Source organism: Solanum pennellii, chromosome 12 (genome assembly GCF_001406875.1).
Source record: "Solanum pennellii chromosome 12, SPENNV200".
NCBI classification, from domain to species: Eukaryota; Viridiplantae; Streptophyta; class Magnoliopsida; order Solanales; family Solanaceae; genus Solanum; species Solanum pennellii.
Genome location: NC_028648.1, coordinates 48762381 through 48788746, shown reverse-complemented (window position 1 = coordinate 48788746; position 26366 = coordinate 48762381).

Here is a 26366-nt window from a genome sequence, read left to right as displayed (position 1 = left end):
ATTCATTTAGAAATAAACCCCCCCCCCCTTTTATTTTCTTTGTTTTCTAAGAAAATAATTGACTAAATAATAGTAATAATAAATTGAAGTTAAGTCTGAACTATTTTCCTCGTGGGAACGATCCTAACCTCATTAGTTGAGTTTTTTACTTGATATGACCGCTTTACTTCTTATTTGAGAAGTAAGTTTGAGCGTATCAATGCTCAACAACAGCCTCCTAATCATTATAGTCCTTAAAGTTACCTCTATAGAATTGGCAATAGTCCTTACTACATGATGATTACTAGCAATAAAGCATTGGTAAATTCAAACCTTTACAGAATGGGATAAGATTGGCTACATGTTCTGGAGTCGGGGTTTTTTTTATTCGATGCCAGTTGTTTAAGGCCAAGTGGCACAAAAAGGATTCTGTATGTTTGGAGTAAATATTATCTCTATTATCTTGTGTTTGCACTTTATTTGTATTTGCTTGTACAATGTCAGTATTATCTGTGCGTGCGTGCGTGTGTGCATGTATGTGTGTGTGTATGTGCGCGTAAGTGCGTGTGCGGGTGGGTGGGTGGGTGTGTGCGTGCTTGCGTGCGTGCGTACGTGAGTGCGTGCATGCGTGTGTGTGTGTGGTGCTCTAGATAATGTTATTGGTGGTAGATGCCTGATTTCACAATTTCCTTTCCTTGCATTATTTTTAACGAAGCAGTTACAAGTACATAACATTGTAGGAAATATGGAAGGAAAATAATATCTTTAGAGAATGCTCAAGTTTATTATAGGCTACTTAAGGCCACTTGAGATGATTACAATCATCAACTACATCACTATTTACTAGATACATGTACTACGAAATTCTAAAGAGACTTCTTGAAAAACTTAGAGACAATTTTGAAAGACTAAACATTGATGCATTAATTCCAACAAGCATTATACACATTATAAACATTTTATTCCCTTCAAAAAAGAAAATTGAAATTTCAAATTACCAATAATAATATAGAAACCACAACTTTCACTATTGAAAAACTCTATAACAACAACATACTCCTTTCCATTCTCCAAAAATTACTTCAAACGCCTTTTGAAGAAGAAAATCAATTTTTGCATAAACTTTTCTTTTCTTTTCTTTTTACAAACGTTGCATCAATAGATATGTATAATATTATGTGTGTGGTAGTTAGTCCAAACACACCCAAAAATAATTTTAGAAATATATTGTTTAGGTATTATTATTATGGAAATAGATGGGAGAAAAAATGTTAGAAATTTGAACGAGTCATTGAAAACAACATTGGTATGTCATTGCAAACAAAAGTAGTACGTCTCTTGAATATCATATCTATGTTAGATTTCTCTTATTTATTCAAAGGACATTAAGCTGTTCTTACTTGCTATCAAAATGATATATATCAGCATTATATCCAAACTCATTTCTCTCCTTTGAATTGACGATATAGTAATTTTGGTTGGATTTATCAGTCGAAGCAGGAGACAATATACCTTGATATTTTCGAGCATTCTTTGATTCAAAGCACAGTTTTGGTGCATTGTATGACATCACTAATGCTCTTTTGTAGGTGTTAAAAATGAAGAAAGGAGAGAAGATGATAGTGATGACGATCTTGATCTAACTTGAGAATATTTTTGAATTGTTAATTGTAATATTCGTTTTTCTATCAAACATTTTGATACTTTTGGATATTTTAGAACTTAATTAATCATTTGAGTTTGAATTTTTTATTTTAGGATATATATTACTAGTGGATCCTAGCTAGGTTGTTGGATATAATAATTTATCATATGTAAATATTATTATATAACTACATGAAATTGATATTTTGTTTGGACCATTATAATATGTTACTAGAACAGTTGCAACAGGTAAAGAGAATTGATGCAATAGGTAAAATAAGTGTTGCAATAAGCCATGTAAACGTCGCAATAAGGTAAGTTAAATCATTAACTTAATATATATATCCGTTGCAATAAAGTTTTATGGCGACGGTTATGGACTACCTCCGTTGCACCAGAGAAATTAGTAACTATTTCAATAGGCTTATTTTACAGTAGTGTGGAACCTCATTTAGGGTGACAGTCGTTGTTCTAGAACTACTATGCAATTTCCTCCCTCGAAAATATAGATGAAATTTAATATGAAAATGTGGAAGGAATATTTTATATACAGAGAAGACTCAGTGAGTAAGGATGATGAAGACTAATTTATACAGCCGTTCTTAGAGGATACATTTGGTCTAGTAATTAATTTGCATGACATTCGGTTATTTTAGTAAAATACATTGAAGATATAAGTTGCTTGAGAATGAATAAAAATTGACTCTTCTGAAAAATAAGTAGAAATAATAAATCTCATTCAGAGTTTTATAATTGTTAGGCTATCTATAATTCATTAGATTTAATTTTTTTCCTAAACAAACAAAAAAGTCCATCCCTTGAACTGAATACACCCTTAGTTAAGCAGTACTTTTATATTTTTATTTTAATAGGTGTGAATGATATATTCATGTTGAAATTTATTTTATTTCTTAATACATGATTGATATTATAAAATTATGTTTTATTAAGCATATTTTTCTATTTTTACAACAGACCATACCCCACTCGCCGTCATCAAATAAAGGAAAATATGCATATGATTTTTCCTTCATGTTTTTAAAATGTTTACTCAAATCAATAAAATAATGAGATTCAAAATGAAGTTTTAAAAATTTTTTTATTTGCGAAACACTAATCCATTTACAAATATTGAATTTCATTTTCATTTTGTATTTGATAGATTAAAACAAAATAAGATTTTGTAACAAAAATATGTTCTGTCTAATTACTAATAATAATTTTTAATAATAGAATATCTTGACTATGCATAAGTAAACTATGTATTTTTCATTTCCTAATCCCGTCTTAAGGATTTATTTCCATTTCCTCTGTTCTAGTAGATGGTGTCAATTTGTTTATTACTTGTTTGTTTGAGTTGAAAAATTATTCTTATAATTAATTGAAAAGTTGCAAACTAAGATTGTTGAATTTTCTAAGAACAGACCTCAAGAAAGAGAAACATAAGTTCAGATGAAGAAGATCTCATTGCAGACTTCATTGTGAGTACTCTAGTTTTTTTAGGAGGTGAGTAGAATAGTTATATAGTCTCGAAGTTAATATCTCAAAATGTCACTCAATTTAAAATTTTATCTAATAAAGTAATTAAACTTTATTTTATATCAATACAATCATTCAACATATGTTTTTTTTATCAATAAAATCACTAATCTAAATTTACATTAAAAGAAAATCTAACCTAGTAAAATTAAAAATCTTTTTATGCCATATATAACTGTAGACCCCATAAGTAAATAAAATTTTAAGAAAAATTAAATTTTCTTTTTCGAATATATATAGGTGATTTTCTCAAGAAAAAAAAAGGAGGGACCATTTGTGTAGATTGTTGATTGATCAGAAGAATTATTGATAGTATCAGTTAAAACTTTTGCAAATTTTAAGTTTTTAATTGTGTTAGTCTCACCGTTAACGTGAACATGGTCGAATAAATCTTCAATTTAAATATAAAACAATTTTCATATATTAATTTCTTACCATGTGAATTAAAATCGATTGCATTTTTTGTCCATTAAAAAACCTCAATAAGTTTTTTATATTATTTTTATTTATTTTTAAAATTATAATCATATGGAATAATACAAATATTATAATTGTCATATTAGATTTTTTACTGTAAAATTTAGTTTAGTGAATTTATTGACTCAATAGTAAAGATTAAGTGATTTTATTGACACGATAGTAAAGGTTAAGTAATTTTATTGATACAAAATGAAATTTAATGAATTTTCTAGATAAATTTCTAAAATGAGTGATCTAATGAGATATTTAATTCGTTATTTTCATGGTGACTTTAATAGTTGTTTGTCTGGTTAACTATATGACTATTCCAATATCAATCTACTATTAATTCGTTTTGAAAATCTAAAATTCAATAAACATAAATAAGAGTTTGCCACTTTAAGAAGAAACTGAAAGACAAATTACAATCTCAAAAAGTTGAACAATAAAAATTCAACGAATCATAATTATATGTAGAAAAACAAAACACTGAAAAATGATACACCGTAGAAGACATGATTAGGTTTCAAAATTATTAGTATTTTCGAGGTTGTCCTCATTAGTCGGTGGGAAATTGAGTTTGGCGTTAGGGCCGTGATATATCTTTGCTGCTTCATCAAAGGCCCTAGCAGCTTCTTCAGCTGTTTTAAAAGTACCAAGCCACACGCGTACCTTCTTGATGGGGTTTGTAATCTCAGCTCCATATGTTCCCCATGGTCTCTTTCTCACACCTTTATACCGCACCTCGTTTGGTGGTACTGCCAACGTCGTCGCCTTCACATCGTTTCTTTTCTTCGCCATTTGAAAAAATTGAAAGAAAGTTTTGTATTGTGAGAAGACTTAGTGAGTGAAAAGAGAACAAGGAGAGTGATTTATATAGCCGTTTCTTAGAGATACATAAAATTTGGTCAACTAATTATTAGTTATATTTGGAAAAATAATTATTGAAAATTTGACTAAGATTACTTGAATCTTGACTAGAAAAATTCTCTTAATGTCCATTAAGTTTGCATATCAAAAAATAATATTTTCATTAAGAGTAAGTTCATAACCAATTGACAATAGTCAAAGGTAAGTTAATTGTTAAAAAGTAAGTAAATTGTTAAAGAGGAAATTTATTAATTTAGTTACAACATCATCTTTAGACAAACAATAATTTTTTTAAAAAATAAGTTGGCATGTGGTGTAACCCTGTACCTTTGGGTTCTGGTTTAAATCAAAGTTCTATTATTTTTATTTTTCTCGAAGTCTTGTTTAGATTATTGACTGATGACATAAGTTAAATTTCATGGCTATGATATAATTCATCAAAATAAATCCTAAATTATAATTTATATAACATTATATGTAAGGAAAAAAATAATCTCTCATCTTTCTTCTTTTTTATCTTTCACACACGATTTTTTGTTTCATTCTCATTTTATGTTATTATATAATTGCATTTTTATTTTAAGATTTCTTTTTATAACATTTATCGAATTTTAAGTACACATGAACATGAACCATTTTTTATAAAATATATATATATATACATAAAATTAGAAAAGATTATCACATTATTAATTTTATTAATTCATAAAAACAAAGTTTTCATGAGAAGTCAAAAAAATAATATAGTATGACAATATCCAATTTATGGTGTGTTTGGTATGAAAGGAAAATTCTTTTCAGAAATATTTTTCAATTTTCTCATATTTGGTTGGGAAAAATATTTTGAAAAATATTTTTCAAATCAATTCATCTTCTTCAAAATTAAGAAAAATAATTTTCCTTTAAAAATTGATGAAAACATTTTCCAGAATTCTCAAACAACTTCAAATTACAAATATCATTTTTATGGAAACAATCTGTTTTTTTTTTGTTGAAAAAAAATTAAAGTCTTTTTAAAAAACTTATATTTTCAAGTTCAGTTTTTAATTTTATCACCCCACCCTCACCCCGTACCTGCCACCCCCCATGCAGCCCCCTACCCGCAGTTTGTTTTTTAAAACATATTTCCTATTTTTATTTTCATCCAACCCCCACCCCTACCCTCGAACCCCTCCCAGAATGCTTCGAGCCCTGATTCTAAAGGATGACATTTTTGGTTTATCAATTTTCAATTGTTTCCTTCATTTGGTAAATGTCTCATAGAGAAATATTTTCTATTTAGTAAGTGTAGTTGCAATCATGACTAGCATATCTTTTGCATTACACTGTGTATCTTTAAAATCAATGTTTGATATTTTTGTAGTGATTTGGCCTTCCCAGTTTCATTTGGACAACTAGCATAGAGTCCAACTCAAGAATTTAGTTGTCAAAATTGTACGAGAAAACTCCCAAAAATGGCATAATCTACATTGCGTAACTTCATGGTCTAAATCCAGCTTTAACACTTGATGCTAACGTGCTAAGATTCCATGCTCGTTTGCCCGGAGATGTGGTTTCTCTAATAATCAATCATCTGTCAGCTGTAGTAACAATCAAGGTCAATACATTTTTCCTCCTCTTCTTATCTTTCTCTTCCTGTTGATTTTTTCTTTCTTATACTAGATTTCAAGCAACTGAGTGATCATAATTTGAGTCCATGTATAGGGAGCTTAAATCTATATACAAACACATACTCTTCTATATAACTAACCACAACATATTCAAATAATAATAATATGCTACTGAAAGGAGGTAGTGCTGAACAACAACCTCCTAATCATTATAGTCCTTAAAGCTACCTGTATGGAGTTGGCAATAGTCCTCACTACATGATGAGCAATAGCTATAACGCATTGAAACCTTTACAAAATGGGATAAGATGGGCTACATGTTGTAGAGTGAGGAGATTTGATTCGGTGCCAGTTGTTTAAGGTCAAATGGCTCAAAAACGATTTTATATGTTTGGAGTAAATATTATCTCTATTATCTTGTGTTTGCACTTCATTTGTTTTTGTTTGTATAATGTCAGTATTATCTTGATTTTGCACTTCATTTGTATTTGCTTGCACAATCTCAATGGTTGTGGGACTTGTTGTTTTGAACATTCTTCTTTCCTCACCCTCCATGAGTGGTATACAATTTTTATTGTGATTATCCATAGAAATGTTTGGCTGATATTGTATTTTCTATTCTCAGCCCTATTATCTTCCTGCTCCAAAATGTTTTTGTGATCACATATTGCCTCTTAAGAAAGTCGTAGGTATACTCTCTTAATTTCCTAAGGCTTTCAATTGTCATTGTTGTAACTGTCTAGGTGACCATAGTGGTAATATCATGTTCATTTGCACTTTTATGCTATTGAATTGTTTGACTTAAATGATCTGTTTGTGAAGAGATGGGACTGTGATAATGTTTTTGTGTGTGTAATATATATATATATGTATATATATATATATATATATATATATGTATGTATATGTATATGGTGCTCAAGATAATGTTATCGGTGGTAGATGCTTGATTTCACAATCTCCTTCCCTGCATTTTTTTGTACTAAGCAGTTACAAGTACATAGCATTTTACACATTATAAACATTTTCTTCCCTTCAAAATCAGAGAATTGAAGTTTCAAATTACCAATAATAATATGGAAACCACAACTTTCACTATTGATGAACTCTATAACAGCAACATACTCCTTTCCATTCTCCAAAAATTATTTCAAACACTTTTTGATGAAGAAAATAGATTTTTGCATAAAATAGATATGTACAATGTTATGTGTGTGGTAGTTAGTCCAAACACATCAAAAATTATTTTAGAAATATATTGTTTAGGTTTTATTATTATGGAGATAGATGGGCGAAAATTGTTAGAAATTTGAATGAGTCATTGAAAACAACATTGGTATGTAATTTCAAACAAAAGTAATACGTCTCTTGAATATCATATCTTTGCTAGATTTCTCTTATTTATTCAAAGTACATTAAAGGGATAATGCACAAGTACTTCCCCAACCTATGCCTGAAATCTCAGAGACATACTTATACTATACTAAGGTACCATTATCCCGCTGAACTTATTTTATTAATAATTTTCTACCCCTTTTTGGCCTACGTGACACTATTTTGTTGGCCCAACGCTGGTTGATTTTTTTCAAGCTAGTGACACGTAGGCCCGAAAGGGATAGAAAATTACTTATAAAATAAGTTTAGGGGGTAATAGGACCTTAGTATAGTATAAGTGTGTCTCTGTAATTTCGGGCATAGGTTGAGGGGTACTTGTGTATTTTCCCAGACATTAAACTTTTCTTACTTGTTATCAAAATGATATATTTGTGCATTGTATGACATCATTTATGCTCTTTTGTAGGTGTTAAAGATGAAGAAAGGAGAAAAGATGAAAGTGATGATGATCTTGATCTAACTTGAGAAGAATTTTGAATTATTGATAGATGTTCTAATATTCGTTTTTCTATCAAACATTTTGATATATTTTTGAAACTCTTGGATCATTTAAAACTTAACTAATCATTTGAGTTTGAAACTTTTTATTTTAGGGTATATATTTACTAGTGGATCATAGCTAGGTTGTTGGATATGATAATATATCAATATGTAAATATTGTTTTACAACTGCATGGAATTGATATTTTGTTTGGACCATTATAATATGTTACTAGAATCGTTGCAGTAGTTAAAAAGAATTGTTGCAATAGGTAACACAAGTGTTGCAATAAGCCATATAAACATCGCGATAAGGTAAGTTAAATCATTAACTTAAAAAATATATCCGTTGCAATAAAAGTCCATGGCAACGGTTATGAACCGCTAATAAACCAGATACTTTCGTTGCACCAGAGAAATTAATAACTGTTATAATAGGCCTATTTTCCAGTAGTGTGGGACCTCATTTGGGGTGACAGTATTGTCACTAGAACTTGCAATTTCCTCCCTCAAAAATATAGATGAAATTTAATATGAAAAGATGGAAGGAATATTTTATATACAGAAAAGACTCAGTGAGTAAGGATGATGAAGACTAATTTATATAGTAGTTCTTAGGGAATACATTTGATCTAGTAATTAATTTGCATGATATTTGATTGTGTTAATAAAATACATTGAAGATATAAATTGTTTGACAATGAATAAAAATTGACTCTTCTAAAAAAAGTAGTAGAAATAATAAATCTCATTCGTTTAATATTTGTTAGGCTACCTGTAATTTATTAAATTTATTTTTTTTTCCTAAAGAAACAAAAAAGTTCATCCCTTGAACTAAATACACCCTTAGTTAAGCAGTACTTTTATATTTTATTCTAATAGGTGTGAATGATGTTGAAATTTATTTTATTTTTTAATACATGATTGATATTATAAAATTGTATGTTTTATTTATTATATTTTTCTATTTTTAAAACATACCACACCCCACTCACCCTCATCAAATAAAGGAAAATATTTATATAATTTTTCCTTCATGTTTTTAAAATGTTTACTCGAATCAATAAAACAAGGAGATCCAAAATAATGTTTTAAAGATTTTTTGTTTTTGCGAAACACCAATCCATTTAAAAATATTGAGTTTCATTTTCATTTTGTATTTGATAGGTTAAAACAAAATAAGAGTTTGTAAAAAAAATATGTTTTTGTTATGAAACTATATAAATTTAGAAGAACAAGAAAGTAGAGAGAAGAGAAAAGATCTTATTCATAGTTCAGGATTCATAGATCTTTCACAAAACTTCTTTACAATGAAGGAAAACCCTTTATTTATAGGAAAAACCTTACTTGGTCCCCAAGTAGGATTGCTAACCATATCCTACTAGGACTCCACATAATTAGACATTCACTATAATACAAATTGTTTATAACACTCCCCCTTGAATGTCGTTAGATTATGTGCCTCGTTAAAACCTTACTAGATAAAACCCAGTGGGAAAAAAATCTAGTGAAGGAAAAAGAGTACACATATCTAACAATACGCATTATGGATGCCTCATTAAAAACCTTACAAGGAAAACCCAGTGGGACAAAACCTTGTGAGGAAAAAAGAGTACATCGCGTATTAACTCCCCCTAATGACAACATCAATTCAGAGACTAGAATCTTCGTTTTTCAAGCTTGTGCACCATCTTCTTGAAAGTTGTAGTTGATAGGGACATGGTGAACAAATCAATTATAGTATTACTTGAACATACCTCTTGCATGTTGATATCACCATTCTTGGAAGCTCATGAGTAGAAAAACTTTGACGAAATATACTTTCTTCTATCTACTTTTATAAATCTTCCCTTCAGGGTCAAAGATTTCTGGAAGTTCCTTACTTCAACTTCTTTAAGCAAATAATCTATTGCCTTTTGAAAACTCTTCAAGAGTTTCAATTCTAGTTATCAACTTGCATAACAATATTTGTATATGCTTCATGCATTTTGAATCGATTTAATCCTTATGAGGATGATAAACAAGTTTTCCAAAAACTTGTATATGCTTTAGATTTTGAACCCATTGGATATTTAATTTTGTCAAGCAATAACATTCAAGTTAGATGTATGACATCTTTTAGTGCCTAGATTGCAAGTCAAATAAGCTTTACGCTTACCAAGATGCATCATTCCACTTTTCACTTGATAATTATTTCTACACAAGCATGCTTTAATAGATGTAAAATTCATATCCTCATAATCTTTTACAATATTGCGCGCTATTGTATCAAAGATATTGTCAACGATATACCATTTTGTATCGATTCACAATACGACAAAACTTATTGAGATCTCATCACTTCATTATTTTTTAGGTAGCTACCCCTCTCATGAGGTTTCATAAAGTGTTATGTCGTAGGCTCTACAAGAGAACATTGTCTCCTTATTATGATCATTTTGATTCTTTGATCCTCCCCCTTTTTCAAGGATTATTTTATTTAGAATTGATTAGTCTATCATGCTTCATGCATGTCATAGACTTTTTCCTTAAGGGACATTCAATAGGAGTATTTACAACTTTTATGTTGCTTCTAATCTCCCCCTTATGTTAGACAAACTAACATATATCTCAATCTTTGGAGAATCTATCCTTGTGCATGAATGTATATTCATTGATTATATACCACATGTCAAAATAATCAGATGAAAAATATTTGGTCCCCGACCATAAATCAATTGAAAGAAAATTTGATCATAATTTATCGGTCTGATGCGTACAATTACTTTTGTATGCAATATCGTATTTCACATCAGCATATGAAGGTTTATTTTCATAAACAATGATTTTACTATTTGAGACATTTGGTGTCACATCATCTTGAGTATTTATCAACATTATCAAGATAAATTGTCTTGATTACATATTCTGAAATTGTGCTCTTAACTCAATTATTTTTGCACAAACAATTTTGTGAATGTCAAACTACTGGTTGACAACAAACGCACATGTGATTATCTTATAGATGCATCCTTTTATCATGTCACATGATAGGTGAACGGACCCATATTCACCTTTTATACTTTTCAGAATTTAGAGATTTAATCTCAACATTAGTTGATCCAATCAACTTGTCATGAGAACAAACAACAAAAGAATTCTTGAAGAATCTTCTAGTTTTTCAATGTATGTCCATTACTCAGTATGCATATCTTTGGGATGACCAAATTATTCATGCCAACTAATAAAATTATTAGTACTCGTAAACTCCAAGTTTACTACGTCATGTGCCTTTTGCTTTAGTAAATTTCTGATTTACTATTATATGAGTAAATTTCAATTTTATTACTCCAAGAGTAATTTTCAGATTTATTTCTTCTCAATTACTTTACCCTTTAGGTGAGTCGTGATCCCATCATTGAATGAACTAATCTGAAGAAAATTGTGCATGTAAACATATTATTTGTGCCAACATTTTTGCAAACATCAAGTTGCGAGATAATAATAGGCACACAGAGACCATATAGAAGAAAATTTGTTAGGACCATTAAATATTTAAACAATTCACTTGGTGGGTGACTAGGTCCACAAATATCTGTATATGTTCCTATAACGCAGAAAATTCAATCTCAACTTTCGTTTATGGTGGTCTCACAATTAGCTTGCCTTGCTAACAAGTAGTATAAGAAAATTCACCATTTAAAAGAATTTTTAGTTTCTTCCATGAAAGTCCATTTTAATTTTCCATAATTCGTCTAAACATTATAGACTAACGATGTCCCAGACGATCGTGTCAAACTAAGAAAGTACTGAAATTAGTAAACTTCTTATTTACCATAGAATGTGCCTCAATTACATTAATTCTTGTCCAATACAAGCCCGAAGATAAAACATGAAACTTTTCTATAATACATGTCTTCTTAGAGACATTCTTGGTGATACCACATCATTGACCAAGGTCGCAATCTTTCTCATGCCTAGCATGGTGGCTTACACCTCATTCCCTTTAGAGAATGGATCCATATTTTAGCATTTATCAGAAGTTCTCATTCTTCATGAATGGAACACAAACATGTGAGCTTATCAAATTATGATAGTTAGTACCTCATTCCATATTTATGTGCATTATTCAATCACTTGTCTTCTTTCAGACATATTATACACTAATACCACATTCACTTTTGTAATGGAGTAAATTCAGTAAATTTCATGACTCTTCATCTAAAACACATTAATTTTTCTTTAGTCATTATTATATCATCAATATGGTGCATTAAGACTCAAATTCAATGTCTTATCCATATAAAAGTGTCTTAGGTCATAAATCGACGGGTCTTGAACCCAATATCTTATCATCATAGTGCATCAGGAGTTTAACCCAATGTCTTACCCTCTTTGTGCGATTAGACATAAATCCATCGTCTTATTCTTTTGGTGCGATAAAACTTAAATCTATCGTCTTACCCATAATGAGGCTCAACCTCAAACCTTCAAAATAATTATAATTTTATCACTTTTGATGATCATTAATATGATCGTACATTATAATTACACACAAAATTGAGATTATTGATTTATTATAATCAACATTAGTAGTTAATAAATATAGCTTAATAGATCACATACCTCATATAAAGGTTGAAAACATACCTTTCACTAAATTGTGCTTATTCAATTATTAAAATAAATTAAGAAATTCTCTTCCCAATCGATTAAAATTAAACGTATAAAAAGTCAACAAGTCTCTTTAAATACTTACTTTAGATGGTACCTCCAGATCTGTTACATAAATAATTATAACATAAAGATAAATCATACCTTGAAGATATAAGAACCTTATTGCATAACTTATGCAAGATCTCTTTTGCACTTTTCCCGTCTTCTTCATAATTCTTTAAGAATAGAACAATCGTGCTGATAACGTGTTATGAAACTATATAAATTTAGAAGAAGAAGAAAGTAGGGAGAAGAGAAAAGACTTCTTATTTCTCTTGAAGTATATTCAGGATTCATAGATCTTTCACAAATCTTATTTACAATGAAGGAAAACCCTTTATTTATAGGGAAAACCTTACTTGGTCCCCAAGTAGGATTCCTAACCATATCCTACAAGGACTCCACATAATTAGACATTCACTATAATACAAATTGTTTATAACACTCCCCCTTGAATGTCGGTAGATTATGTGCCTCGTTAAAACCTTACTAGATAAAACCCAGTGGGAAAAAAATCTAGTGAAGGAAAAAGAGTACACATATCTAATAATACGCATTATGGATGCCTCATTAAAAACCTTACAAGGAAAACACAGTGGGACAAAACCTTGTGAGGGAAAAAGAGTACATCGTGTATTAACTCCCCCTTATGAGAACATCAATTCAGAGACTAGAATCTTCGTTTTCCAAGCTTGAGCACCATCTTCTTGAAAGTTGTAGTTGGTAGAGACTTGGTGAATAAATCAACAATAATATTACTTGAACAGACCTCTTGCATGTTGATATCACCATTCTTGGGAGCTTATGAGTGTAGAAAAACCTTGACGAAATATGCTTTCTTCTATCTGCTTTTATAAATCTTCCCTTCAGGGTCAAAGATTTCTGCAAGTTCCTTACTTCAACTTCTTTAAGCAAATAATCTATTGCCAAGAGTTCCAATTCTAGTCATCAACTTGCATAATAATACTTGTATATGCTCTATGCATTTTGAATCTATTTAATCCTTATGAGGATGATAAACAAGTTTTCCAAAAACTTGTATATGCTTTAGATTTTGAACCCATTGGATATTTTCATATCAATTTTGTCAAGTAACAACATTCAATATTAGATGTATGACATCTTCTAGTGCCTAGATTGCAAGTCAAATAAGCTTTACGCTTACCAAGATGCATCATTCCACTTTTCACTTGATAAATATTTCTACACAAGCATGCTTTAATAGATGTAGAATTCATATTCTCATAATCTTTTACAATATTGCGCGCTATTGTATCAAAGATATCGTCAACGATATATCATTTTGTATCGATTCACAATACGACAAAACTTATTGAGATCTCATCACTTCATTATTTTTAGGTAGCTACCCCTCTCATGAGGTTTCATAAAGTGTTATGTCGTAGGCTCTCCAAGAGCACATTGTCTCCTTATTATGATCATTTTGATTCTTTGATCCTCTCCCTTTTTCAAAGATTATTTTATTTAGAATTGATTAGTCTATCATGCTTCATGCATGTCGTAGACTCTATCTTTAAGGGACATTCAATAGGAGTATTTACAACTTTTGTGTTGCTTCTAATCTCCCCCTTATGTTAGACAAACTAACATATATCTCAATCTTTGCAGAATCTATCCTTGTGCATCAATGTATATTCATTGATTATATACCACATGTCAAAATAATCAGATGAAAAATATTTGGTCCCCGACCATAAATCAATTGAAAGAAAATTTGATCATAATTTATCGGTCTGATGCGAACAATTACTTTTGTATGCAATATCGTATTTCATATCAACATATGAAGCTTTATTTTCATAAACAATGATTTTACTATTTGAGATATTTAGTGTCACATCATCTTGAGTATTTATCAATATTATCAAGATAAATTGTCTTGATTACATATTCTGAAATTGTGCTCTTAACTCAATTATTTTTGCACAAACAATTTTGTGAATGTCAAACTACTGGTTGACAACAAACGCACATGTGATTATCTTATAGATGCATCCTTTTATCATGTCACATGATAGGTGAACGGACCCATATTCACCTTTTATACTTTTCAGAATTTAGAGATTTAATCTCAACATTAGTTGATCCAATCAACTTGTCATGAGAACAAACAACAAAAGAATTCTTGAAGAATCTTCTAGTTTTTCAATGTATGTCCATTACTCAGTATGCATATCTTTGGGATGACCAAATTATTCATGCCAACTAATAAAATTATTAGTACTCGTAAACTCCAAGTTTACTACGTCATGTGCCTTTTGCTTTAGTAAATTTCTGATTTACTATTATATGAGTAAATTTCAATTTTATTACTCCAAGAGTAATTTTCAGATTTATTTCTTCTCAATTACTTTACCCTTTAGGTGAGTCGTGATCCCATCATTGAATGAACTAATCTGAAGAAAATTGTGCATGTAAACATATTATTTGTGCCAACATTTTTGCAAACATCAAGTTGCGAGATAATAATAGACACACATGAGACCATATAGAAGAAAAATTTGTTAGGACCATTAAATATCTAAACAATCCACTTGGTGGGTGACTAGGTCCACAAATATCTGTATATGTTCCTATAACGCAGAAAATTCAATCTCAACTTTCGTTTATGGTGGTCTCACAATTAGCTTGCCTTGCTAACAAGTAGTATAAGAAAATTCACCATTTAAAAGAATTTTTAGTTTCTTCCATGAAAGTTCATTTTAATTTTCCATAATTCGTCTAAACATTATAGACTAACGATGTCCCAGACGATCGTGTCAAACTAAGAAAGTACTGAAATTAGTAAACTTCTTATTTACCATAGAATGTGCCTCAATTACATTAATTCTTGTCCAATACAAGCCCGAAGATAAAACATGAAACTTTTCTATAATACATGTCTTCTTAGAGACATTCTTGGTGATACCACATCATTGACCAAGGTCGGAATCTTTCTCATGCCTAGCATGGTGGCTTACACCTCATTCCCTTTAGAGAATGGATCCATATTTTAGCATTTATCAGAAGTTCTCATTCTTCATGAATGGAACACAAACATGTGAGCTTATCAAATTATGATAGCTAGTACCTCATTCCATATTTATGTGCATTATTCAATCACTTGTCTTCTTTCAGACATATTATGCACTAATACAACATTCACTTTTGTAATGGAGTAAATTCAGTAAATTTCATGACTCTTCATCTAAAACACATTAGTTTTTCTTTAGTCATTATTATATCATCAATATGGTGCATTAAGACTCAAATTCAATGTCTTATCCATATAAAAGTGTCTTAGGTCATAAATCGACGGGTCTTGAACCCAATATCTTATCATCATAGTGCATCAGGAGTTTAACCCAATGTCTTACCCTCTTTGTGCGATTAGACATAAATCCATCGTCTTATTCTTTTGGTGCGATAAAACTTAAATCTATCGTCTTACCCATAATGAGGCTCAACCTCAAGCCTTCAAAATAATTGTAATTTTATCACTTTTGATGATCATTAATATGATCGTACATTATAATTACACACAAAATTGAGATTATTGATTTATTATAATCAACATTAGTAGTTAATAAATATAGCTTAATAGATCACATACCTCATATAAAGGTTGAAAACATACCTTTCACTAAATTGTGCTTATTCAATTATTAAAATAAATTAAGAAATTCTCTTCCCAATCGATTAAAATTAAACGTATAAAAAGTCAACAAGTCTCTTTAAATACTTACTTTAGATGGTACCTCCAGATCTGTTACATAAATAATTATAACATAAAGATAAATCATACCTTGAAGATATAAGAACCTTATTGCATAACTTATGCAAGATCTCTTTTGCACTTTTCCCGTCTTCTTCATAATTCTTTAAGAATAGAACAATCGTGCTGATAACGTGTTATGAAACTATATAAATTTAGAAGAAGAAGAAAGTAGGGAGAAGAGAAAAGACTTCTTATTTCTCTTAAAGTATATTCAGGATTCATAGATCTTTCACAAATCTTATTTACAATGAAGGAAAACCCTTTATTTATAGGGAAAACCTTACTTGGTCCCCAAGTAGGATTCCTAACCATATCCTACAAGGACTCCACATAATTAGACATTCACTATAATACAAATTGTTTATAACACTCCCCCTTGAATGTCGGTAGATTATGTGCCTCGTTAAAACCTTACTAGATAAAACCCAGTGGGAAAAAAATCTAGTGAAGGAAAAAGAGTACACATATCTAATAATACGCATTATGGATGCCTCATTAAAAACCTTACAAGGAAAACCCAGTGGGACAAAACCTTGTGAGGGAAAAAGAGTACATCGTGTATTAACTCCCCCTTATGAGAACATCAATTCAGAGACTAGAATCTTCGTTTTCCAAGCTTGTGCACCATCTTCTTGAAAGTTGTAGTTGGTAGAGACTTGGTGAATAAATCAACAATAATATTACTTGAACAGACCTCTTGCATGTTGATATCACCATTCTTGGGAGCTTATGAGTGTAGAAAAACCTTGACGAAATATGCTTTCTTCTATCTGCTTTTATAAATCTTCCCTTCAGGGTCAAAGATTTCTGCAAGTTCCTTACTTCAACTTCTTTAAGCAAATAATCTATTGCCAAGAGTTTCAATTCTAGTCATCAACTTGCATAATAATACTTGTATATGCTCTATGCATTTTGAATCTATTTAATCCTTATGAGGATGATAAACAAGTTTTCCAAAAACTTGTATATGCTTTAGATTTTGAACCCATTGGATATTTTCATATCAATTTTGTCAAGTAACAACATTCAATATTAGATGTATGACATCTTCTAGTGCCTAGATTGCAAGTCAAATAAGCTTTACGCTTACCAAGATGCATCATTCCACTTTTCACTTGATAATTATTTCTACACAAGCATGCTTTAATAGATGTAAAATTCATATCCTCATAATCTTTTACAATATTGCGCGCTATTGTATCAAAGATATTGTCAACGATATACCATTTTGTATCGATTCACAATACGACAAAACTTATTGAGATCTCATCACTTCATTATTTTTAGGTAGCTACCCCTCTCATGAGGTTTCATAAAGTGTTATGTCGTAGGCTCTCCAAGAGCACCTTGTCTCCTTATTATGATCGTTTTGATTCTTTGATCCTCCCCCTTTTTCAAGGATTATTTTATTTAGAATTGATTAGTCTATCATGCTTCATGTATGTCATAGACTTTATCCTTAAGGGACATTCAATAGGAGTATTTACAACTTTTATGTTGCTTCTAATCTCCCCCTTATGTTAGACAAACTAACATATATCTCAATCTTTGGAGAATCTATCCTTGTGCATGAATGTATATTCATTGATTATATATCACATGTCAAAATAATCAGATGAAAAATATTTGGTCCCCGACCATAAATCAATTGAAAGAAAATTTGATCATAATTTATCGGTCTGATGCGTACAATTACTTTTGTATGCAATATCGTATTTCACATCAGCATATGAAGGTTTATTTTCATAAACAATGATTTTACTATTTGAGACATTTGGTGTCACATCATCTTGAGTATTTATCAACATTATCAAGATAAATTGTCTTGATTACATATTCTGAAATTGTGCTCTTAACTCAATTATTTTTGCACAAACAATTTTGTGAATGTCAAACTACTAGTTGACAACAAACGCACATGTGATTATCTTATTGATGCATCTTTTTATCATATCACATGATAGGTGAACGGACCCATATTCACCTTTTATACTTTTCAGAATTTAGAGAATTAATCTCAACATTAGTTGATCCAATCAACTTGTCATGAGAACAAACAACAAAAGATTTCTTGAAGAATCTTCTAGTTTTTCAATGTATGTCCATTACTCAGTATGCATATCTTTGGGATGACCAAATTATTCATTGCCAACTAATAAAATTATTAGTACTCGTAAACTCCAAGTTTACTACGTCATGTGTCTTTTGCTTTAGTAAATTTCTGTTTACTATTATATGACTAAATTTCAATTTTATTACTCCAAGAGTAATTTTCATATTTATTTCTTCTCAATTACTTTACCCTTTAGGTGAGTCGTGATCCCATCATTGAATGAACTAATCTGAAGAAAATTGTGCATGTAAACATATTATTTGTGCCAACATTTTTGCAAACATCAAGTTGCGAGATAATAATAGGCACACAGAGACCATATAGAAGAAAATTTGTTAGGACCATTAAATATTTAAACAATTCACTTGGTGGGTGACTAGGTCCACAAATATCTGTATATGTTCCTATAACGCAGAAAATTCAATCTCAACTTTCGTTTATGGTGGTCTCACAATTAGCTTACCTTGCTAACAAGTAGTATAAGAAAATTCACCATTTAAAAGAATTTTTAGTTTCTTTCATGAAAATCTATTTTAATTTTCCATAATTCGTCTAAACATTATAGACTAACGATGTCCCAGACAATCGTGTCAAACTAAGAAAGTATTGAAATTAGTAAACTTCTTATTTACCATAGAATGTGCCTTAATTACATTAATTCTTGTCCAATACAAGCCCGAAGATAAAACATGAAACTTTTCTATAATACATGTTTTCTTAGAGACATTCTTGGTGATACCACATCATTGACCAAGGTCGGAATCTTTCTCATGCCTAGCATGGTGGCTTACACCTCATTCCCTTTAGAGAATTGATCCATATTTTAGCATTTATCAGAAGTTCTCATTCTTCATGAATGGAACACAAACATGTGAGCTTATCAAATTATGATAGCTTTAGTACCTCATTCCATATTTATGTGCATTATTCAATCACTTGTCTTCTTTCAGACATATTATGCACTACAACCATATTCACTTTACGTAATGGAGCAAATTCAGTAAATTTCATGACTTCTCATCAAAAACACGTTAGTTTTTCTTTAGTCATTATTATATTATCAATATGGTGCATTGAGACTCACATTCAACGTCTTATCCATATAAAAGCGTCTTAGGTTCAATGGATCTTGAACCCAATATCTTATCATCATGGTGCATCAGGACTTTAACCCAATGTCTTACCCTCTTTGTGCGATTAGACATAAATCCATCGTCTTATTCTTTTGGTGCGATAAAACTTAAATCTATCGTCTTACCCACAATGAGGCTCAACTTCAAGCCTTCAAAATAATTATAATTTTACCACTTTTGATGACCATTAATATGATCGTACATTATAATTACACACAGAATTGATATTATTGAATTGTTATAATCAACATTAGTAGTTAATAAATATAGCTTAATAGATCACATACCTCATATAAAGGTTGAAAACATACCTTTCACTAAATTGTGCTTATCAATTATTAAAATAAATTAAGAAATTCTCTTCCCAATCGATTAAAATTAAACGTATAAAAAGTCAACAAGTCTCTTTAAATACTTACTTTAGATGGTAAGTTCACATCTGTCACATAAATAATTATAACATAAAGATAAATCATACCTTGAAGATTTAAGAATCTTATTGCATAACTTATGCAAGATCTCTTTTGCACTTTTCCCGTCTTCTTCATAATTCTTTAAGAATAGAACAATCGTGCTGATAACGTGTTATGAAACTATATAAATTTAGAAGAAGAAGAAAGTAGAGAGAAGAGAAAAGATCTTATTCATAGTTCAGGATTCATAGATCTTTCACAAAACTTATTTACAATGAAGGAAAACCCTTTATTTATAGGAAAAACCTTACTTGGTCCCCAAGTAGGATTGCTAACCATATCTTACTAGGACTCCACATAATTAGACATTCACTATAACACAAATTGTTTATAACAGTTTTGTCTAATTAATAGTAATAAATTTTAATAATAGAATATCTTGACTATGCATTAGTAGACTATGTATTTTTCATTTTCAAATTTTGTCTGAAGCATTTATTTCCATTCCGTCTGTTCTACTAGATGGTGTCACCTTGTTTATTACTTATTTGATTGAGTTGCAAAATGATTCTTATGATTAATTGAAAAGTTGCAAACTAAGATTGTTGAATTTTCTAAGGACAGACATCAAGAAAGAGAAATATAAGTTCAGATGAAGAAGATTTCATTGCAGACTTCATTGTGAGTACTCTAGTTTTTTTAGTTTTTTTTGGTGGTTAAATGAGGTGAGTACAATATTTATATAGTCTCGAAATTAATATCTCAAAATGTCACTTAATTTAAAATTTTATCTAACAAGTCATTAAACTTTATTTTATATCAATAAAATTATTAAACATAGGTTTTTTTTAATCAATATCATCAATCATCTAAATTTACGTTAGAAGAAAATATAACCTAGTAAAATAAAAAATCTTTTTATGTCATATATAACTATAGACCCCATAAGTAAATAACATTTTAAGAAAATGAAATTTTCTTTTTCGAATATATATAGGTGATTTTTTGAAAAAGAAAAAGAGGGACCAATTGTTGTAGATTGTTGATTAATTAGAGGAATTATTGATAGTATCAGTTGAAATTGTTGCAAATTTTAAGTTTTTAATTGTGTTAGTCTTACCATTAACGTGAACATGGTCGAATAACTCTTCAATTTAAATATAAAACAATTTTCATCTATTAATTTCTTACCATATGAATTAAAATCGATAATATTTTTTGTCCGTTAAAGAGCCTTAATAAGTTTTTAGTATTATGTTTATTTATTTTTGAAATTTATGATCATATGGAATAATACAAAAGTTATAATTGCCATATTAGATTTTTTACTGTAAATTTTAGTTTAGTGAATTTATTGACACAATAGTCAAGATGAAGTGATTTTATTGACATGATAGTAAATGTTCAGTAATTTTATTGATACAAAATGAAATTCAATGAATTTTCTAGATAAATTTTCAAAATGAGTAATCTGATGAGATATTTAATTCGTTATTTTCGTGGTGATTTTAATAGTTGTTTATCTAGATAACTATATGGCTATTCCAATATCAATCTGCTATTAATTCGTTTTGAAGATCTTAATAAACATAAATAAGAGTTCGCCACTTAAAGACGAAACTGAAAGACAAATTACATGTAACGACCCCCTTAGTCATTTTATGAATTTTACCCATTTATCTAAATTTAATTATTTTAGTAATTTTTATAAATAATTTATGATTTATCGAAATGAGTGCTACAAATTTTAAAATAAATTAAGAGTTAAATAAGTTTTATAAAATAATAAAAGGAAATAAATGTACTTAATTTTAAGAAAATAATAATAATTATAATAATATTAATAATAATAAAATGATAATAACTAATTTAAAAAAAAACAAAGTGCTAAGCCCAATTGAAAAGGAAAAAAAAAAGGTTAAAAGCTGCTGCTGTTGTTAGCAGCAACAGTCACGCATAAACTTTTTTCTAAAAAAAGAATATATCATGCAGTGTAACAAAAAAAAAAAGAAAAGAAGAGAGGCAACGTTGCATCATTAAAGAGTAACCATATTTTTTAATCAGGTAAAAAATTCAATCTTTTATAATTGGGTTGAATTATTTTGTACAATTATTTATGAAATCATTAACACCAAAGGGTTAAATTGTTAAAGTGTTTTTATCAATTGATTTTAAATTTGGTTAAGATCGTATTTTTTTATTTGTGGGTTAATGTATGACTAAGGTGTTTAGTGGGTGAGCAATAAGAAAGTTATAATTTTGAATTGCAATACAGAAATAATTCAAGCTTTTATATTGTTATATGCGTGTAACTAAGGAGTTATTGTTGTGATTGCACATAGTGAATAATGTGATATCCTTAACAAAATTAAAGCTTTATATGCCTAAATGTGAGAGAAGATATTCACAAGTTTTTGAATCAATGACAATGATGTTTTCTATTCAAACTTACGACACTTGTAGAATTATTGCAAAAGCACGCTAGTCCAAGTCAATGATTGTCAATTAGGAGTTAGTTAGAATTGCGGAATGAATGATATATTGAGATTTTTGTCTAATAATATTTTATACGGTGGTCCATAAGTATGCATAATGGTTATGGGTTTGGTTTGGTTTCACAATTTTCTTATAGCTATCAAGTTATAATTCAAGTTTTGTTATAATGAGATAGGTAATTAAATATTAAGGGCATTGTATTATATGAATATCATTAGATTTATGATACTGGAAAAGGAAAACGTAATCCTAGACATGAAATTTGGAAATATGAGGATTGACATCTTAATTGACATCAATATTACGAGCTTGATTACATATCTGAGTGAGTTTTTGTGTTTAGACTAGACTTATAGTAACTTGAGTTTTGTTAGGTTCGAAATCTTATTATGACTAATAATATGAATAGATTGCTTTGAGTTGGAAGTCCAACGAAAAGAGGAAGGCTCAAGTCACAGAGTGATTGTTCAACTATTTGAGCCAAGTGGATTTCTATACTCTTGTTAAGTGTATGAAATGCGTATATTTCCTTGTGGTATATGTTTGGGAGTAACGGGATAGGTGATGGGTTGACTTGTCCACATTGATTAATTCTAATGATGAAAAAAAGGCTAGTAATTAGACAACATATTTTTTTTTACAAAACTTTGTTTTTTTTAACCTATCAAATACAAAATAAAAACAAAATTCAATATTTGTAAATGGATTAGTGTTTCGCAAAAAAAATAATCTTTAAAACTTTATTTTTGGATCTCCTTAAAGATTTTGATAATTGACAAATAGAGGAATAGATGAAAGAAACAGGTTGCGCGATGTTTTCCTTTTAGACTAAATCCGACTTGGATAGGGAGAACGTCAACCACACGAATTAGAACTTATAAAGCTGTGGAGTTATTTCTCTTTTGACGAGCAACCAATACAGAAAATTTCCTTTTATGAAGGAGTTCGCAGACAAGATAGTTTTCTTAATCAAATAGGAATCTCAAGAGCAATAGGATATGAAGATGAAAGAAGGAAAACTACTTCATACTTGTTTAAGGAAAACTTACGGCAGAGAGGAAAGAAGCGTAAGATTTATTGGGCAGTGATAAAGAATCCAAGTTGAACTTAACAAAGTTTTGTAGAGGCAAAGACAAAGGTGATTCAGACAAAGAGTTGAAGATGCGGCGAAGACAAGTTCGAGTTGAACGAGGAGTTCCACACAAAAGAGGAGTCCTACATAAAGTAGGATTTCTAGTTGAAATAGGTTTTGGATTCCATTCCAAATCTATAAATAGGACGATAGTTTCGCTTGATAAAAATTGCTCACTTACATAGAGAGAAGATCAAAACACGATCAAGAGGTTTTAGAGAGTTTTGAGATTTATTGGGAATGTTGCAAATTTGTGAGAAAACGTTGTAAGATTGTAACTAAGAGTTTTGATTAAATTTGAGTGTGTCTGTAGGATTCGTCAAACAAGTTTGAGAAACTTGACAGACTGTAGAACACTTAAACCTGTTTTTTTTTGTCTTGGTAGCTAGGAATTAGAGTTTATAATTTTTTAGCTAGGAATTAAAGTTTATAATCCTCTACGAATTAGAGTTTATAATTTCTTAGGTTACATAGGCTTGTAATCTTTTGTCGAGACTTGATGTTTAATAAAGTGGAGTTAAATCCTACAGAGGTGTAGGTAGTTATTTTTATCCTTTCTGAGTTGGGGTTTTCCGCGATAAAATATTGTGTCATTATTTTATTGCTTCACAAAACGGAACTGATGTAATCTGCGAAGGAGCATATAGAATATACTTGTTCCTTAGGCGAATTTGGGGGTCAAAATTCCAACACCTAATTTTATTGATTCGAATAAACATTATAAAAACAAGAAGAAAAAATTTATATACATATTTTCCTTTATTTGATGAGGACAAGTGGGGTGTGGTCTGTTGTACAAATAGAAAAATATGCTTAATAAAACATGCAATTTTATAATGTCAATCATGTATTAAGAAATAAAATAAATTCAAATCGTTGCAATAGGTATGTAAGATGTTGTCATAGAGCTATCCCAATGGTTTATAACACGTTACATAAGCTTTCGTGGCCATAGGGTTTATGCAACGGTTCACAATGGTCGTTGCCATAGCATTCGCCTGTTGCGATGGTTATTAATTTCTCTGGTGCAACAAAGGTATCTGGTTTATGCAGCGGTCCATAACCGTTGCCATAGACCTTTATTGTAACATATATATTTATGTCGTGACTTTAAGTGACCTATTGCAACATTTATATGACTTCTTGCAACACTTATGCTACCGATTGCAACAACTCTCTTTACCTACTGCACCGGTTCTAGTAACATATTATAATGGTTCAAACAAAATAGCTATTCCATGCAATTGTAAAATAATATTTACATATATGATAAATTGTTATATCAGACAACCTAGCTAGGATCCACTAGTAATATATACCCTAAAATAAAAAATTTCAAACTCAAATGATTAGTTAAGTTTTACAAGATCCAAGAGTTTCAAAAATATTAAAATTTTTGATAGCAACGAATATTAGAACATCTATCAACAATTCAAAAATCTTGTCAAGTTAGATCAAGATCAACATTACTGTCATCTTCTCTCCTTCCTTCATTTTCTAACACCTACAAAAGAGCATAAATGATGTCATACAATGCACCAATATATCATTTTGACAATAAGCAAGAAAAGTTTATTGTCCTTTGAATAAATAAGAGAAATCTAGCATAGATATGATATTCAAGAGACGTACTACTTTTGTTTGTAATGACATACCAATGTTGTTTTCAATGACTCGTTCAAATTTCTTACATTTTTCGCCCATCTATCTCCACAATAATAAAACCTTAACAATATATTTCTAAAATAATTTTGGGTGTGTTTGGAATATCTACCACACACGTAACATTATACATATCTATTGATGTAATGTTTGTAACAAGAAAAGAAAGAAAAGTTTATTCAAAAATATATTTTTTTCTTCAAAAGGCATTCAAAGTAATTTTTGAGGAATGGAAAGGAGTATGTTGCTGTAGTAGAGTTCATCAACAGTGAAAGTTGTGGTTTCTTTATTATTATTGATAATTTGAAACTTAAATTCTCTGTTTTGTAGGAAAGAAGATGTTTATAATGAGTATAATGCTTTGTACTTGTAACTACTTAGTATAAAAAAACAAATGCAGGGGAGGGAGATGTTGAAATCAAACATCTACCACCGACAACATTAAGAATCATATATATATATATATATATAATTTTTTTTATCACAATCCCATCTCTTCACAAACAGATCATTTAAGTCAAAAAATTCAATAGCATATAAGTGTAAATGACCAAAAAAACATGAAATATTGATAGAAATAAGATGAAACAAGACAAAATGAAGTCCATGATATTACCACAATGGTCACCTAGACAGTAAGGAAAATGACAATCGAAAGCCTTAGAAAATTAAGAGAGTATACCTATGACTTGCTTAAGAGGTTATATATGTCTATATGTGATCAAAACACATATGGAGCAGGAACTAGATGACGATAATTAGGTTGATCATAGAAAATACAATATTAGCAAAACATTTCTATGGATAATCAGAATAAAAATTATGTACCACTTATGGAGGGTGAGGAATTAAGAATGTTCGAAACAACAAGTCCCACAACCATTGACATTGTGCAAGCAAGTACAAATGAAGTGCAAACTCAAGACAATATTGACATTGTACAAGCAAATACATAATAAAGTGCAAAC